This window comes from Meles meles, unplaced genomic scaffold (assembly GCF_922984935.1).
Source record: "Meles meles unplaced genomic scaffold, mMelMel3.1 paternal haplotype, whole genome shotgun sequence".
In the NCBI taxonomy this organism is placed as follows: Eukaryota; Metazoa; Chordata; class Mammalia; order Carnivora; family Mustelidae; genus Meles; species Meles meles.
The window spans coordinates 141,862-156,562 of record NW_025721188.1 but is presented as its reverse complement, the minus strand read 5'-3'; the positions used below and the strand labels follow the sequence as shown (position 1 = coordinate 156,562).

Genomic DNA, 14,701 nt, shown 5'->3' with positions numbered 1-14,701 from the left:
TCATCCTATGGCTTTTACTTCTTTTTGATGACACCGCGTTTGAAACAGTCTGGGAAATTTCATAGCACCTCATGGGCCGTGACTGTGTGTGAATTCAGCGAACAGCCAACTCTTTGTAAGGTTTCAGGAAAGCTTTGTAGAGAAGGAAAGAGGCATATCCTTGACACAGCCTTTGCTCCCTTGCCTGCCTGCCTTCCTTCTTTCCTCCTTCCTTCCATTTTCTTTCTTTCAGGATTTTAAAACAGTCCCAGGTTCCGTACTTCAGTGCAGATACTGGGTTGCAAAAAAGTGAGGGAAATATGTTAAGTGAAATAAGTCCAGTGGAGGAAGTCAGTTATTACGTGGTTTCACTTATTTGTGGAACATAAGGAATAGCATAGAGAATATTTGGAGAAGGAAGGGGAAATGAATTGGCGGGGGGAATCAGAGGGAGAGATGAACCATGAGAGACTATGGACTCTGGGAAGCAAATTGAGGGTTTTAGAGTAGAGGGGTGTGGGGAGCCTGTTCATGGCTGTGAGTGCGGCAGTGCTCCTGGTGAGAAGAGAGGTCTCAGAGCAGGAGAGCGCTCACAGTGGGCCAGAAGAAGAGAAGTTTGCACTTTGAGGAAAGATGAATTATTTTTTAAGACATTCTGTTTATTCATTTGACAGAAAGTGAGAGAGAGAGAGAGCGCACAAGCAGCGGAGTGGCAGGCAGACAGAGAGGGAGAATTGGGCTCCCGCTGAGCAGAGTTGGATGTGGGATGTGATCCCAGGACCCGGTGTCCTGACCCCAGCAGAGGGATGACCTTTAACTAAGTGAGCCATCCAGGTGCCCCAAGATGAGAGAATCAAGTGGCTCTTAGAGGAGTCTGTGTTCTAGACCTTACATGTGTTATCCAGCTGTGATCAGGCTCCTCTTGAGTGTTGTTTTCCTATAAGGGTAGAGAGTAACATTCTCCTGTTGTGATGAAAAAAGCTTGTCTTCTCGGGTGTGTGCATTATCCAGGCCCTCCAGAGACTCTGTGTAATGTAGATATTGTTACCCAAGTGTGTTCATAGCAGAGATCTTGTCCTCCAGAGCCCCCAGCCCTGGGGTTCATGAAAGGCGATCTGTGAGCAGCAGAAAGTCTCTGAAGGCCTGCGAGTTGTCACTCACCTGACATCTTGAGCTTTCCTTGTGTGGAATTCCAAGTAGGACCTGGAAGTGGATGTGGCACTGAGCAGGACAAAGGATATATTTGCTCATTTTAGGTTGTGTGCAGGGACCTGCTTTTGTATCTGAATTATTGGAGGAGAGAGATGTTCGTTGCTAGGATGCTAGATTTTTCTGTCACAGCTCTGGCGATGACATGAGCATTTGCAGGGATTGGATTTTCCAGGAATGGTGCTTACAGATAGAGAAAAATGTGAAGACATGCGATTGTGTTTCTCTATGTTTCAAAAACATTTTAAGTAGGAATATCACTGATATAGAAAGTCTTAGGTTTCAAATGCTGCTACAACTTGCTTTCTTCAGGCACACTGGGAATGCTAGCAAGTTAGTGACACCCAAGTGTCAGAGAATGCTCTCTGGTGCTAACACAGTGCGATTATTCAATGTCACTGTTTTTGCTAATTATCTTAAAATTCTTTTTTCTCCTTTCAGTTACTTTAGACCAAATAAAGAAGAAGATTGATGACTTTAAAAAGGAAAACAGGGACCTTGAAAAAAACATAGCTCATTGGGAGGAGAAGGTATGTGTGCCCTTTCAAATATTTTTTTGTGATTTCATTTTGGTTACTTTCCCCTCTGGTAGTTCACTCTATTGATCTATTTTGTGTGATCCAGAAGCGGTCCTTGAGTAAGAGAAGCTTCACAAATGTAGCGCACTGCCTCTGTCTTTGTGAAAGGAGTCACAAAGATAGATTTCTCCAACATGCTATTTTGGAATTCTGATTCCTTTTTCATATGTTTTATAGGTCAGGAAAGCAAAAGAAGCAAAGGAGCAAGCAGAAACGAAGAGAGAACATAAGCTTTCTCTTCCTGAAGTACATAAATTGAAAGTAAGAATCCATTCTTTGCCTGAATTGTGTCCTAACAACAGAAGTAAAGGTAATGAAATATTATTATTATTATTATTATTATTATTATTATTATTAATTTCTAAGATTGATTGCTTTGAGAGAAGGATAGAGTGAGGGGAGGGGGTCTGAAGGAGAGAGAGACAGAATGCTAAGCAGACACTGTGCTGAGTGTGTTGCCTGATGCAGGAATCAATCCCATGGCCCTGAGATCAGGACTTGAGGCAAATGAAAGCAGGAGTCAGACACTCCACAGACTGGGCCACCCAGGTGCAACCCAGGTGTCCAAAGGAATGAATCATTGCTACTCATTCAATAGATATATATATTTCAATATATTTTCTTGAAGGAGAACATCAAAAATGTGGAAGAGATTAATGAACATTTGAAGGACAGGCTTCAGTGTAAACAGGCTCTCTTTCAAGATGAGAGAGAAAAGAATATCCAGAATGTGGATGTGGTAAGAGTTAGGTGTTAGTTGTCCTATAATGTGGCTTGGGAGGCTTTTCATTTATTGGGTGAGGTGAGTGCAGTGCACTCCTGTACTGTTTCGCAGTAGAGCGTGACTGTCAGGGAACTGCAACTCCTACAGAACAGTGAGCTGCGATTTCACTTACGACCACCCCGATGTGGTTTGCTATTTCAAGGTCTAGGAAATGTGGTTTATTTCACAACTGGGTCATCATCACATCATTTAGCGCTGCCCTCCAAGTTATGTAGAAAATCCCACAAAATACGTGAGCGATGAAGGGCGATAGCAAGCCCAATTGTATAGTAGAAGATTATTTTATATCTGTTCCACTAAGAAAGCCATTTGTGCATTTTTTGACATGAACTAGTTTGCTTACTTTCTCCTTATTCCATTTATGCCTCAAGGGCTTTCTTTGTTGCCCTCCATGAGCCTGTCCTATTAGGTGCCCTCATATGTCTTTTTTCAAATCTGTTTTAAAGGCCCAAGATGAATTGGGGGATCAAGAGCTGAGAGCCTTGACATCCAAAAACCATGAACTGAAAGGTATGTTGTTTTCAGGGAAGAAATCTCCATACGGTGGCCATGAGTTTGCATCGGGCAGGGAAAGATGCCTTCCTGCCTTCACAGTCTTGCCCTTCTCCTTTCCTCATCAAAACCAAGTTCTCAGTTCATGGCACAAGCACACAAAAGCAAACTCATCCTTAACAGAAAGTAAAAAGTTTCTGGAAGGCCGATGTAATGCCCTGAGTTCTCAGAAAACAGCTAAAGAAACAGAACTTAACCTGCTAAAGAAGAAATTGGATGTGGTGGTGGAATTCTCTGAAAGACAAAAACTGACTGCAGAAGAGTAAGCTACTGCTGTGTTGTCACAGATACCATTGTATGAATTTACGTGGCGGCAAGTCTAGATAACTGTATTTGGATCTTCTGGAATTGGATCTTAGAGTACTTTTGCCAAATGCATTCTGTAGAGTTGTGCCTGCCCTTCCAATCTTGATTTGTGTAACCTGCATTTTTCTTTCTGTTCTAATGACTTGCCCCATGTTGTTGTGTGATTCATTGGAGTAGAAGGGGGAAGGTACCAACATTAATCACGTTGATGCCTGGATCCCCTCTGGGTCAGTCTGTATTGTCTTTTCAGTTTCACTCTCATCACGTGCTCTTACCAATCATGCATCAGGTCCATTTCTTGTTCAGCATGAGACTTGGGTCCAGAATGTGGAGAGAAAAATGGAATTCTCTTCCTGCAGAAACAGGGAAAGTTTCTTTGTGGAAAGTGGGCTGGGACTCCAGCAATACTGGGTCCCTTCATCTTGTGTACAACTGAGATCATTCACTGCAGGCCAATCCCTAAGAAGGCCAGCGTATTCCCTGTCCACCTGATTTTCTCTTTCTTCTTCTTTTTTTTTAAAAGAGATTTTATTTATCTATTTGACAGAGAGAGAGAGACCACAAGAGAGAGAACATAAGCAAGGGGAGTGGGAGAGGGAGAAGCAGGCTTCCTGCCCAACAGGGTGTCCAGTGTTGGGCTCTATTGGAGGACCCTGGGATCATGACCTGAACCAAATACTTTTAAGCAGATACTTAATTACTGAGCCATCCTGGTGCCCCTCCACATGATTTTCTAGGTGTAACTCTCCCGGATCCCAACCAAAGCTTGCAGTTTCACTAATTCTCATCTTTGCTGGCTGGACTGGAACTTCACTTGTTGCATTCCAACCTGTCTCCAGAAGGTTACTTGTTCATTTACTGTGTATTCACTCGCCTGTTCCAGAATTCACTGATGTGTCCTGGGGAGATTGGCTCCCACTTCGAGGCTGGCTTTCTCCTGTGCTTCCTTCTCCATCTGGTTCTCGTGTTTCTTCATGTGCTCTTTAGAAATTGGGTGCATTCTCTACAAGTTCGCTCTCTTGTCCAGTGTTTCCTTTTGTTTCTCAGGAGATCAGGATGCTGGAGTCCCTCATTCATGTTGAAATTCCCTGTCTTCCCTGCAGTCTCAAGTTTTTGTTATTCCTTCCGACTCCAGGGGTGGGGGCCGTTCTCTTTCACAGGCACCTGAGTTGTGTTCATTGGTATGTTCTTCTTGGGGCAGGTCCAGTGTCCTGACCACCTTTCTCTCTTCAACACCATATCCCTGAGCCCCACATTGACTGACGCTCCAGAAGACATTTGCTGAAGGGTAGTTGAGAGACCAGAAGCAGATGCTCATGTCCTTCTCTTTCTTGAGCTTTTGTCTGTTTCTGAGTCTTTCTGCATGAGATTCTTGAAAAGTGTCCTGTTGAAACCTTGTGTATCAACACCATGAACAAAAGAGGCGAGGGCGGCACAGAAAAACAACCTTTCTAAGCATTGCTGTTTACTGCCTTCACCATCCATGAACTTGGTCTTGTTCAAGAAGATTGACTCGGGGCGCCTGGGTGCCTCAGTAAGTTAGAGCCTCTGCTTTCATCTGAGGTCATGGTCCCAGGGTCCTGGGATCTATCCCTACTTTGGGTACTCTGCTCAGCAGGGAGCCTACTTCCCCTCTGTCTCTGCCTACCTCTCTGCCTACTTGTGATCTCTCTCTGTCAAATAAATAAATAAAATCTGTAAAAAAAAAAAAGGTTGACTGAATGGAGCTGACAGTTTTCCATCTGAAGTATGTTCCCTGAGATAACACCCTGCGTATGTGACAGTTCACATGGATTATTTGAGGACATATTTTCGGCACTAAGATTGGCCTTTTCCTACACCAGGATCTTTCATGTGGGGCCAGGGGTTGTACTTCTAAAGGCTAGAGATGTGTGGGAGTGAGTTTCCATGCCATTGAAGCCATATTCCGGAAGGTTCCTTTGGGCTGACTGACTGTGTGTGGCCCAGCCTTTGTCTGAGGATCAGGACTCCCCAGGGAGGTGAGACTAATGCTGGCCCCGTGCTTCATCCTAATGAGTGTAGCTTGTCAGGCTTGGCTTTTCACTTTGAATTGAAATGAACCTTGAGCATCTCAAACCAAAGACGTACTCCAAAAGGGCACAAAGTGCAATGTTATTTGATGACATTGTGAGTGAATTAAAGTAGAGAAGTATAAAGACAACCCCGATTGCAAGGAGCTTGGCCACAAACCAGTGTTCGATTTTTCTTTAACCCTATATGGGGCCTTCATTCATTTCCCTGTTGTGTTGTCAGTCTGTGCTTTTAGCGGAGACATTCCAACATAGGCCATCAAGTGTGCTGGGAGGATAAATGGCAGAAATTCAGGACCTTGGCTACTGGACAGTGTATATACCTTTCCCATCTTAGGAAGCTAGAAGAGACACTTTATGAACTGAATGCAACCAAGAATGAGCTGTCAGCTGCCGATGAAAATCTGAAAGTAGCCAAAGAAGAAATGGGCAAGTACAGGTAAGTTCAGACACTACATATAGTGGCTTCTGAAACACCTGTTCCTTTGTTTTTTTTTTTAATTTTTAAAATTTTTTATAAACATATAATGTATTATTAGCCCCCAGGGGCATAGGTCTGTGAATCGCCAGATTCACATCACATCACACTCACATCACAGCACCCACCATAGCACCTACGCTCCCCAATGTCCATAACCCCACCAACCTCTCCCTACACCCCTCCCCCCAGCAACTCTCAGTTTGTTTTGTGACATTAAGAGTCTCTTATGTTTTGTCTCCCTCCTGATCCCTTCTTGTTTCATTTATTCTTTTCCTACCCTCCAAACCCCGAATGTTGCATCTCCACTTCCTCATATCAGGGAGATCATATGATAGTTGTCTTTCTCCCATCGACTTATTTCGCTAACCATAATACTCTCTAGTTCCATCCACATCGTCACAAATGGCAAGGTTCATTTCTTTTGATGGCCTCATAGTATTCCATATATATATATATATATCACATCTTCTTTATCCATTCATCTGTTGATGGTCATCTAGGTTCTTTCCATAGTTTGGCTATTGTGGACCTTGCTGCTATAAACATTGGGGTGCACGTGCCCCTTCAGATCACTATGTTTGTATCATTAGCGTAAATACCCGGTAGTGCAATTGCTGGGTCGTAAGGTCGCTCTATTTTCAGCTTTTTGAGGAACCTCCATGCTGTTTTTCAGAGTGGTTGCACCAGCTTGCATTCCCACCAACAGTGTAGGAGTGTTTCCCTTTCTCCACATCCTCGCCAGCATCTGTCATTTCCCGACTTGTTAATTTTAGCCATTCTGCCTGGCATGAGGGGGTATCTCATTGTGGTTTTGATTTGTATTTCCCTGATGCTGAGTGATGTAGACCTGTTTTTCATGTGTCTGTTAGCCACCTGGATGTCTTTGCAGAAATGTCTGTTCATGTCCTCTGCCCATTTCTTGGTTACATTATCTGTTCTTTAGGTGTTGAGTTTGCTAAACTCTTTATAGATTTTGGATACTAGCCCTTTATCTGATATGCTAAATTCTTTATAGATTTTGGATACTAGCCCTTTATCTGATATGTCGTTTGCAAATTCTACTGCCATTCTGTCAGTTGTCTTTTGGCTTTGTTAACTGTTTCCTTTGATGTGCACAAGATTTTGATCTTGATGAAGTTCCAATAGTTCATTTTTGCCCTTGCTTTCCCTGCCTTTGGCAGTGTTTCTAGGAAGAAGTTGCTGTGGTTGAGGTCGAAGAGGTTGCTGCCTGTATTCTCAGGGATTTTGATGGATTCCTTTCTCACATTGAGGTCCTTCATCCATTTTGTCAGTTTTCATGTGTGGTGTAAGGAAGTGGTCCAGTTTCATTTTTCTGCATGTGGCTGTCCAATTTTCCCAACACCATTTGTTGAAGAGGCTGTCTTTTTTCCATTGGACATTCTTTCCTGCTTTGTCAAAGATTAATTGACCATAGAGTTGAGGGTCTATTTCTGGGCTCTCTCTTCTTTTCCATTGATCTATGTGTCTGTTTTTGTGCCAGAACCATGGTGTCTTGATGATGACAGCTTTGTAGTAGAGCTTGAATTCCAGAATTGTGATGCCACTAACTTTGGCTTTCTTTTTCAATATTCTTTTGGCTATTCGAGGTCTTTTCTAGTTCCATATAAATTTTTTTAAAAGTAATTATATATAATCAAGATGTTATCAGTTATCGATAGATGTATGTTTCAGTAATAGTGTACTTTTTTAAGATTTTATTTCTTTATTTGACAGAGAGCTCATAAGTAGACAGGCAGGCAGGTTGGGTGGGGGGGGCAGCAGGCTCCCTGCTGAGCAGAGAGCCCAACGTAGGGCTTGATCCCAGGACCCTCGGGTCATGACCTGAGCTGAAAGCAGAGGCTTTAACCCACTGAGCCACCCAGGCACCCCTCTATATAAATTTTAAGATTATTTATTCCATTTCTTTGATAAAAATGGATGGTATTTTGATAAGGATTGCATTAAATGTGTAGATTGCTTTACTTAGCAAAGACATTGTCACAGTATTTGTTTTTCCCATCCATGAGCATGGAACATTTTTATGTTTCTTTGTTTCTTCCTCAATTTCTTTCATGAGTACTTTAGAGTTTTCCTAGTATACTTTCTTTGCTTCTTTGCTTAGGTGTATTCCTAGGTATCTTATGGTTTGGGTGCAATTGTAAATGGGATTGACTCCTTAATTTCTCGTCCTTCTGTCTTGTTGTTGTGTAAAGAAATGCAACTGATTTATGTGCATCGATTTCATATCCTGACACTTTACTGAATTCCTGTACAAGTTCTAGCAGATTTGGAGTGGAGTCTTTTGGGTTTTTCACATATAGTATCATATCATCTGCAATGAGTGAGACTTTCACTTCTATTTTGCCGATTTGGATGCTTTTCATTTCTTTTTGTTGTCTGATTGTGAGACTAGGACTTCTAGTACTATGTTGATTAGCAGTGGTGATAACAGACATTGATGCCGCGTTCCTGACCTTAGCGGAAAAGCTCTCAGTTTTTCTCCATTCAGAATGATATTTGCGGTGGGTTTTCATAGATGGCTTTGATAATATTGAGGTATGTGCCCTCTATCCCGACACTTTGAAGTGTTTTGATCAGGAAGGGATGCTGTACTTTGTCAAATGCTTTTCCAGCATCTATTGAGAGTATCATGTGGTTCTTGTTCTTTCTTTTCTTAATGTATTTGATCACATTAATTGATTTGCAGATGCTGAACAACCTTGCAGCCCTGGAATAAATCCCACTTGGTGATGGTGAATAATCATTTTAATGTACTGTTGGATCATATTGGCTAGTATTTTGGTGACAATTTTCGCATCTGTGTTGATCAAGGATATTGGTCTGTAATTCTCTTTTTTGCTGGGATCCTTGTCTGGTTTGGGGATCAAGGTGATGCCTCATAAAACAAGGTTGGAAATTTTCCTTCCATTTCAGTTTTTTGGAACAGTTTCAGGAGAATAGGAATTAATTCTTCTTTAAATGTTTGGTAGAATTCCCCTGGCAAGCCATCTGGCCCTGTTTGGCTATTGTTTGGGGATTTTTGATGACTGTTTCAATCTCTGTACTGGTTATGGGTCTGTTTGGGTTTTCTATTTCTTCCTGGTTCAGTTGTGGTAGTTTATATATCTCTAGGAATGCATCCATTTCTTCCAGATTGTCCAATTTGTTGGCGTAGAGTTGCTCATAGTATGTTCTTATAATTGTTTGTATTTCTTTGGTGTTGGTTGTGATCTGTCCTCTTTCATTCATGATTTTATTAATTTGGGGCTTTTCTCTTTTCCTTTTGATAGGTCTGTCCAGGGGTTTATCAATCTTATTAATTTGTTCCGAGAACCAGCCCCTAGTTTCATTGTTCTATTGCTTTTGTGGTTTGTATTTCATTGATTTCTGCTCTGATCTTTATGATTTCTCTTCTCCTGCTGGGTTTAGGCTTTCTTTGTTGTTCTTTCTCCAGCTCCTTTAGCTGTAGGGTTAGGTTGTGTATTTGCACTAGAGAAGAATGTGTATTGTTGCTTTGGGATGGAATGTTCTGAATACATCTGTGATGTCCATCTGGTCCAGTGTGTCATTTAAGGCCTTTATTTCCTTGTTGATCTTTTGCTTGGATGATCTGTCCTTTTCGGTGAGGGGGTGTTAAAGTCTCCTACTATTATTGTATTATTGTCGATGTGTTTCTTTGATTTTGTTATTAATTGGTTTATATAGTTGGCTACTCCCACGTTAGGGGCATAGATATTTAAAATTGTTAGATCTTCTTGTTGGAAAGACCCTCTGAGTATGATATAGTGTCCTTCCTCATCTCTTATTATAGTCTTTGGCTTAAAATCTAATTGATCTGATGTAAGGATTGCCACCCCAGCTCTCTTCTGATGTCCATTACCATTTTAAATTGTTTTCCACACCCTCCCTTTAAATCTGGAGGTGTCTTTGGGGCTAAAATGAGTTTCTTGTAGGCAGCATATTGATGGGTTTTGTTTTTTTATCCATTCTGCTACGCTGTGTCTTTTGATTGGGGCACTTAGTCCATTAACATTCAGGGTAACTATTGAGAAATATGAATTTAGTGCCATTGTATTGCCTGTAAGATGACTGTTACTGTATATTGTCTCTGTTCCTTTCTGATCTACAACTTTTAGGCTCTCTCTTTGCTTAGAGGACCCCCTTCATTGTTTCTTGTAGAGCTGGTTTGGTGTTTGCAAATTCTTTCAGTTTTTGTTTGTCCTGGAAGCTTTTTATCTCTCTTTCTATTTTCAGTGATAGCCTAGCTGGATATAGTATTCTTGGCTGCATATTTTTCTCATTTAGTTCTCTGAATATATCACGCCAGTCCTTTCTGGTCTGCCAGGTCTCTGTGGATAAGTCTGCTGCCAATCTAATACTTTTGCCATTTTATGTTACAGACTTCTTGTCCCCTGGTGCTGTCAGGATTTTCTTTGTCGCTAAGACTTGTAATTTTTACTATTAGATGATGGGGTGTGGACCTATTCTTATTTATTTTGAGGGGGGTTCTCTTCACCTCCTGGATTTTGATGCTTGTTCCCTTTGCCGTAGCAGGGAAATTCTCTGCAATAATTCTCTCCAATATACCTTCTGCTCTGCTCTCTCTTTCTTCTTCTTCTGGAATCCCAATTATTCTAATGTTTCATCTTATGGTGTCACACATCTCTCAAATTCTCCCCTTGTGGTCCCATAGTTGTTTGTCTCTCTTTTTCTCAGCCTCTTTATTCTCTGTCATTTGGTCTTCTATATCACTAATTCCTTCTTCTGCCTCATTTATCCCAGCAGTAAGAGCCTCCATTTTTGACTGCACCTCTTTAATAGCTTTTTTGATTTCAACTTGGTTAAATTATAGTTTTTTTTATTTCTCGAGAAAGGGCTTTTATTTCTCTGGACAGAGTTTCCTTAATATCTTCCATTCATTTTTCGAGCCTAGCTAGAACCTTGAGAATCGTCATTCTGAATTCTAGATCTGACATATTACCAATTTCCGTATTGATTAGGTCCCTCACCTTCAGTACTGCCTCTTGTTCTTTTTTTTTTTTTTTTTTTTGGTGAGTTTTTCCACCTTGTCATTTTGTCCAGATAAGAATATATGAAGGAGCAAATAAAATACTAAAAGGGTGTCTAAGACCCCAGGAAGATGTGCTTTAACCAATCAGAAGAGACCCCATATCATGGAGGGGGGAGAAAGGGTGTAAAAAGAAGTTCAGGAAAAAAAATTTAAAAAGAAAACAAGGAAAAATATAAAAAAGAAAAAATATATATACATATTAGACTGGTGACTAGAACAGGTTCACTCACTTAATTTTGGGTGTATTTTGGTCTCTTAGAAGAAATTACCTCCCAATATTTTAAAGAATGAAAAACATATGTAAGGGTAAACATAATGAAGAGATGGAATATGACTATTAAGGTGAAAAAAATTAATTTCTAAAAAAGGAGTTGATAGATAAGTTGGTTTGGAGAATAAAGAAAAGAAAGTGGAAAGAATTTGCTCAGGCTGGAGACTAGACCAAGCCCGGTGGTAGATTTAGTGTGTATTTTGATCCATTAGAAGAAGTTGTACCCAAATTTTTTTTGAAGGAAAACCCTATGTGTATACAAAAACTGAAGTTAGATACAAAGAAGGATAAAATATGATAATAATAATGAAGGTTCAATAAAGATTTTTTTTAAATGAAAAGTATTGTTAAGATAAACTAGTTTTAAGAAGCTATAAGAGGAAAGGGTAAATGTTAAAAAAATTAGCAGAAGAAAAAAAATTAAATAAAAAATAATAACTTTGCAAGACTAAAGTATCTTGGGGAGAAAGCCATGAATTCCATGCTTTGCTTTCTCCTCCTGTGCAATTCCACTGTTCTCCTTAGTAAGTGAACTTGGTCTTGGCTGGATTTCTTGTTGATCGTCTGGGGCAGGGGCCTGTTGTAGTGATTCTCAGATGTCTTTTCCCAGGCGGAATTGCACCGCCCTTTCCAGAGGCCAGGCTAAGTAATCTGCTTGGGTTCGCTTTCAGGAGCTTTTGTTCCCTAAAAACTTTCCGTAGAGTTCTGGAAGACAGGAATGAAAATGGCGGCCTCCCAATCTATGGGCTGGAGGAGCTGAGAGCTCAGGGCCCCACTTCCCAGTGCACCCTCAGAGATAGCGCTCAACCACTCCCGACTTCCTGGCCTCTGGCTGCGCTATGAGCTCACCCAGCCTGTGACCAAGCATCTCTGTCTCTGGCACACAGCTCCACCTGGAGTCTCCGAACCCCTTAGATCCCTGAGCTCTTCCGGGGGGGTCTTCCCAGATATTATGGGGACCCCACTCACAGAGCAGTGGCCTGTGCCATGGATTACGGTTCAAGGTAACCCCGAGTTGAGAGCTCACTCCTTGGCTCTGTCTCTGTAGCCAGCTTTCCAGCTCTAATACCTGTGAGTTTTGTGACACTCAGACACCGCCTATCCTTCTGTGACCCTGCGGGATCTGGGGCCACGCTGTCCCCGCGTGGGCTTCACCCCGGATTAGCCTCTGGAGCGATGTCCCTCAGTGGAGCAGACTTTTAAAAGTCCTGATTTTGTGCTCCGTTGCTCCGCCGCTTGCCGGGAGCTGGCCACTCCCCCCGCGGTCTATCCTCCCATCACTTTGGATTCACTTCTCCGTGGGTCCTACCTTTCAGAAAGTGGTCAATTTTCTGTTTCTAGAATTGTTGCTCTTCTTCTCTTCGATCTTCTGTTGGATTTGTAGGTGTTCAGAATGGTTTGATAAGCTATCTAGCTCATCCCCTGCTACCTGATGTCATCTCAGGCTGCTAGTTCTCCGCTATTTTTGACTCCTCCCTCCCTTCGGATTTTTAATCTTTATACATTTTGAGGACTCAATTACGTAATATACCCCAAAATTCATAGGATGTATCCAGAGAGAATTAACAGACACAGAAAGATAAGGCACAAAACAATTACGTGACTAAACACGTCCTGATTCCCAGTGTTGGCCTGACTCTGTGGAAACTGGCTCCACTGCAGTGTCCTTGGGGTGGTGTCTTGAGGAAAGCAGTTTGTCCTCGGATGAGTCCTAGCCATAAACACGGTAGTGCCATCTGATGGCACTGGTCTTTGCAACCCTGGGAACCATGGCAAAGACAGAGTTAAAGGAGAATAGAGCTTCATGACCAAAGACACTTGTCATGTGATAACTGAGGGAAAGATTGAAAACGGGTAAAGAAATTATGTCAATTGTGAACCTGCAGGCAAAGAAAAATGGTTACAGAAAGGCTGTAACAATAACTTTGATCCTACTGTCCAATTATAGTCTGCTGAAAGTGTTTCCTGTGTCAGGATCCATTGTATGAGGGGACAGATCAGAGGAGGATGGCCACGTGGGCAGATGATTGAAAATCACACCCAGTGTTGGGTTTTGTCTGATGCAAACAATTGCCCCTCACAGACAACAAGTGGAAGAAATGCAAGATCAGCTGCAGGAGTCCAAGCTCACCTTCAATCACAAGGTAACCTGAGTTGTGTCCGACACACTGACCCCTTGGCGCCCCCTGCAGGTGATGGTAGTGATCCTTAGAACCCTGAACATTGGCTTTCGGTGTGTTGGCTTTGTTCAGATCGCAGTTCAGGAGAGGAATGCTCTGGCTAACTGGGTAAGTGTTTTCTTTTTCCTCGTCTTCGTTTGGGGCACAGTCGGGCACAACTGAATGTGGGTGTCTTTTTCTCCCGCAGATGAAGGCTCGCTATTGGGAAACAAGGATGATGCAGCAGAGCAGGGAGAACGCCTACCAGAAATACAGGTGTGAGAGTTTGACATGCGTTTTTATGGGTGTTTGCAGAGATGACGGCTATGCTGTTTAGTGCCTAGGAGAGGACGTGGTGTTGTAATTCTTAGAGATGTCCTTTCTTTTTCTGCTGTGAAACCGCACGGTGTCCTTCCTGTTGCTGTGGGTGATCGCTGTGTGTCCTGGAGAAAATCACAAGCCTGAAGGTTGTCTGAAGGGGTGACAAGAGGGTGCTTTCCTTATATGCCCCCGGACAGCAGGACACTAGCCCCTGTGACAGGTGGAGCTCACGCCACTCCACACCTTCCCACCTGCTACCTCCTTTGGAAGAGCTGAGCCTGAGAAGGTGGGAGCTGAGCGCCCTTCCCACCTTGACTCAGTGGTCAAACTTGGCAAAAGAAAAAAAAAGACTATTTGAAAAAGGGCAATTATTAACTCGTTATGGAGGTTCCTATATTTTTGTTTTATTTGTAATCTAAAAGACCATATTCAGCAATGAAATATATTTTATTCCTCTCATGTTATCAGTGCAATGCCATAGCTTTATTGCTCAATCTGCCTATGATTTCTTTGTTCATGACTATAGAAATATCAAAGTCTATTTCTTCCCTGAAATGTTTATTTGTTGGCCAGGCACACATGCTAGGTCTCATCTGCAGGATGGACAAATGTACAATCCCCTTGTGGCCTGAGAAGAGAACGTGGGTCGTTCATATTGGGGGTTTGTGGATGGCACCCACGCAAGGATATTCTCACTTAGATGTTTAGTCTATGAAGAAAAAGTGATTTTGCCTGATGTGTGTTGAGCACCCCAATTCTAGTGTTGATTTCCAGCCAGTTGTTCCTCTACCTGTCCACACGTGATGGTTTACTTACGGAAACACTGGAACCAGGGCCCTGGAGTGTCTCCCACAAGAGTCAAGTGACTGGTGTCTCTCTTCACAAAGGAGTCACTTGAGTCACGGGTGAAACCCTTTGATAAGGGACCCAAGTGTGGGA

At 42.2% G+C, this 14,701-nt stretch overlaps 2 long non-coding RNA genes across 3 annotated transcripts in view; both read left to right on the top strand.

Moving 5' to 3' along the window:
* LOC123936090 overlaps positions 1 to 1,992 on the top strand; it is a 66,432-nt gene extending 64,440 nt beyond the window's left edge. The window contains exon 3 of the long non-coding RNA XR_006817070.1: positions 1,944 to 1,992. This is a non-coding gene — a long non-coding RNA (uncharacterized LOC123936090). The remainder of the gene's footprint in view (positions 1 to 1,943) is intronic.
* Positions 1,993 to 3,338: 1,346 nt separating this feature from the next.
* Positions 3,339 to 13,568, top strand: LOC123936088. Of its 2 annotated transcripts, XR_006817069.1 has the most exons (4): positions 3,339 to 3,364; positions 5,797 to 5,898; positions 13,366 to 13,426; positions 13,535 to 13,568. It is a non-coding gene; the product is annotated as an uncharacterized LOC123936088 (long non-coding RNA). The 2 variants fall into 2 exon arrangements; XR_006817068.1 differs by lacking the exon at positions 3,339 to 3,364 and having other exon boundaries at positions 5,646 to 5,898.
* The last annotated feature ends 1,133 nt before the right edge of the window (positions 13,569 to 14,701 follow it).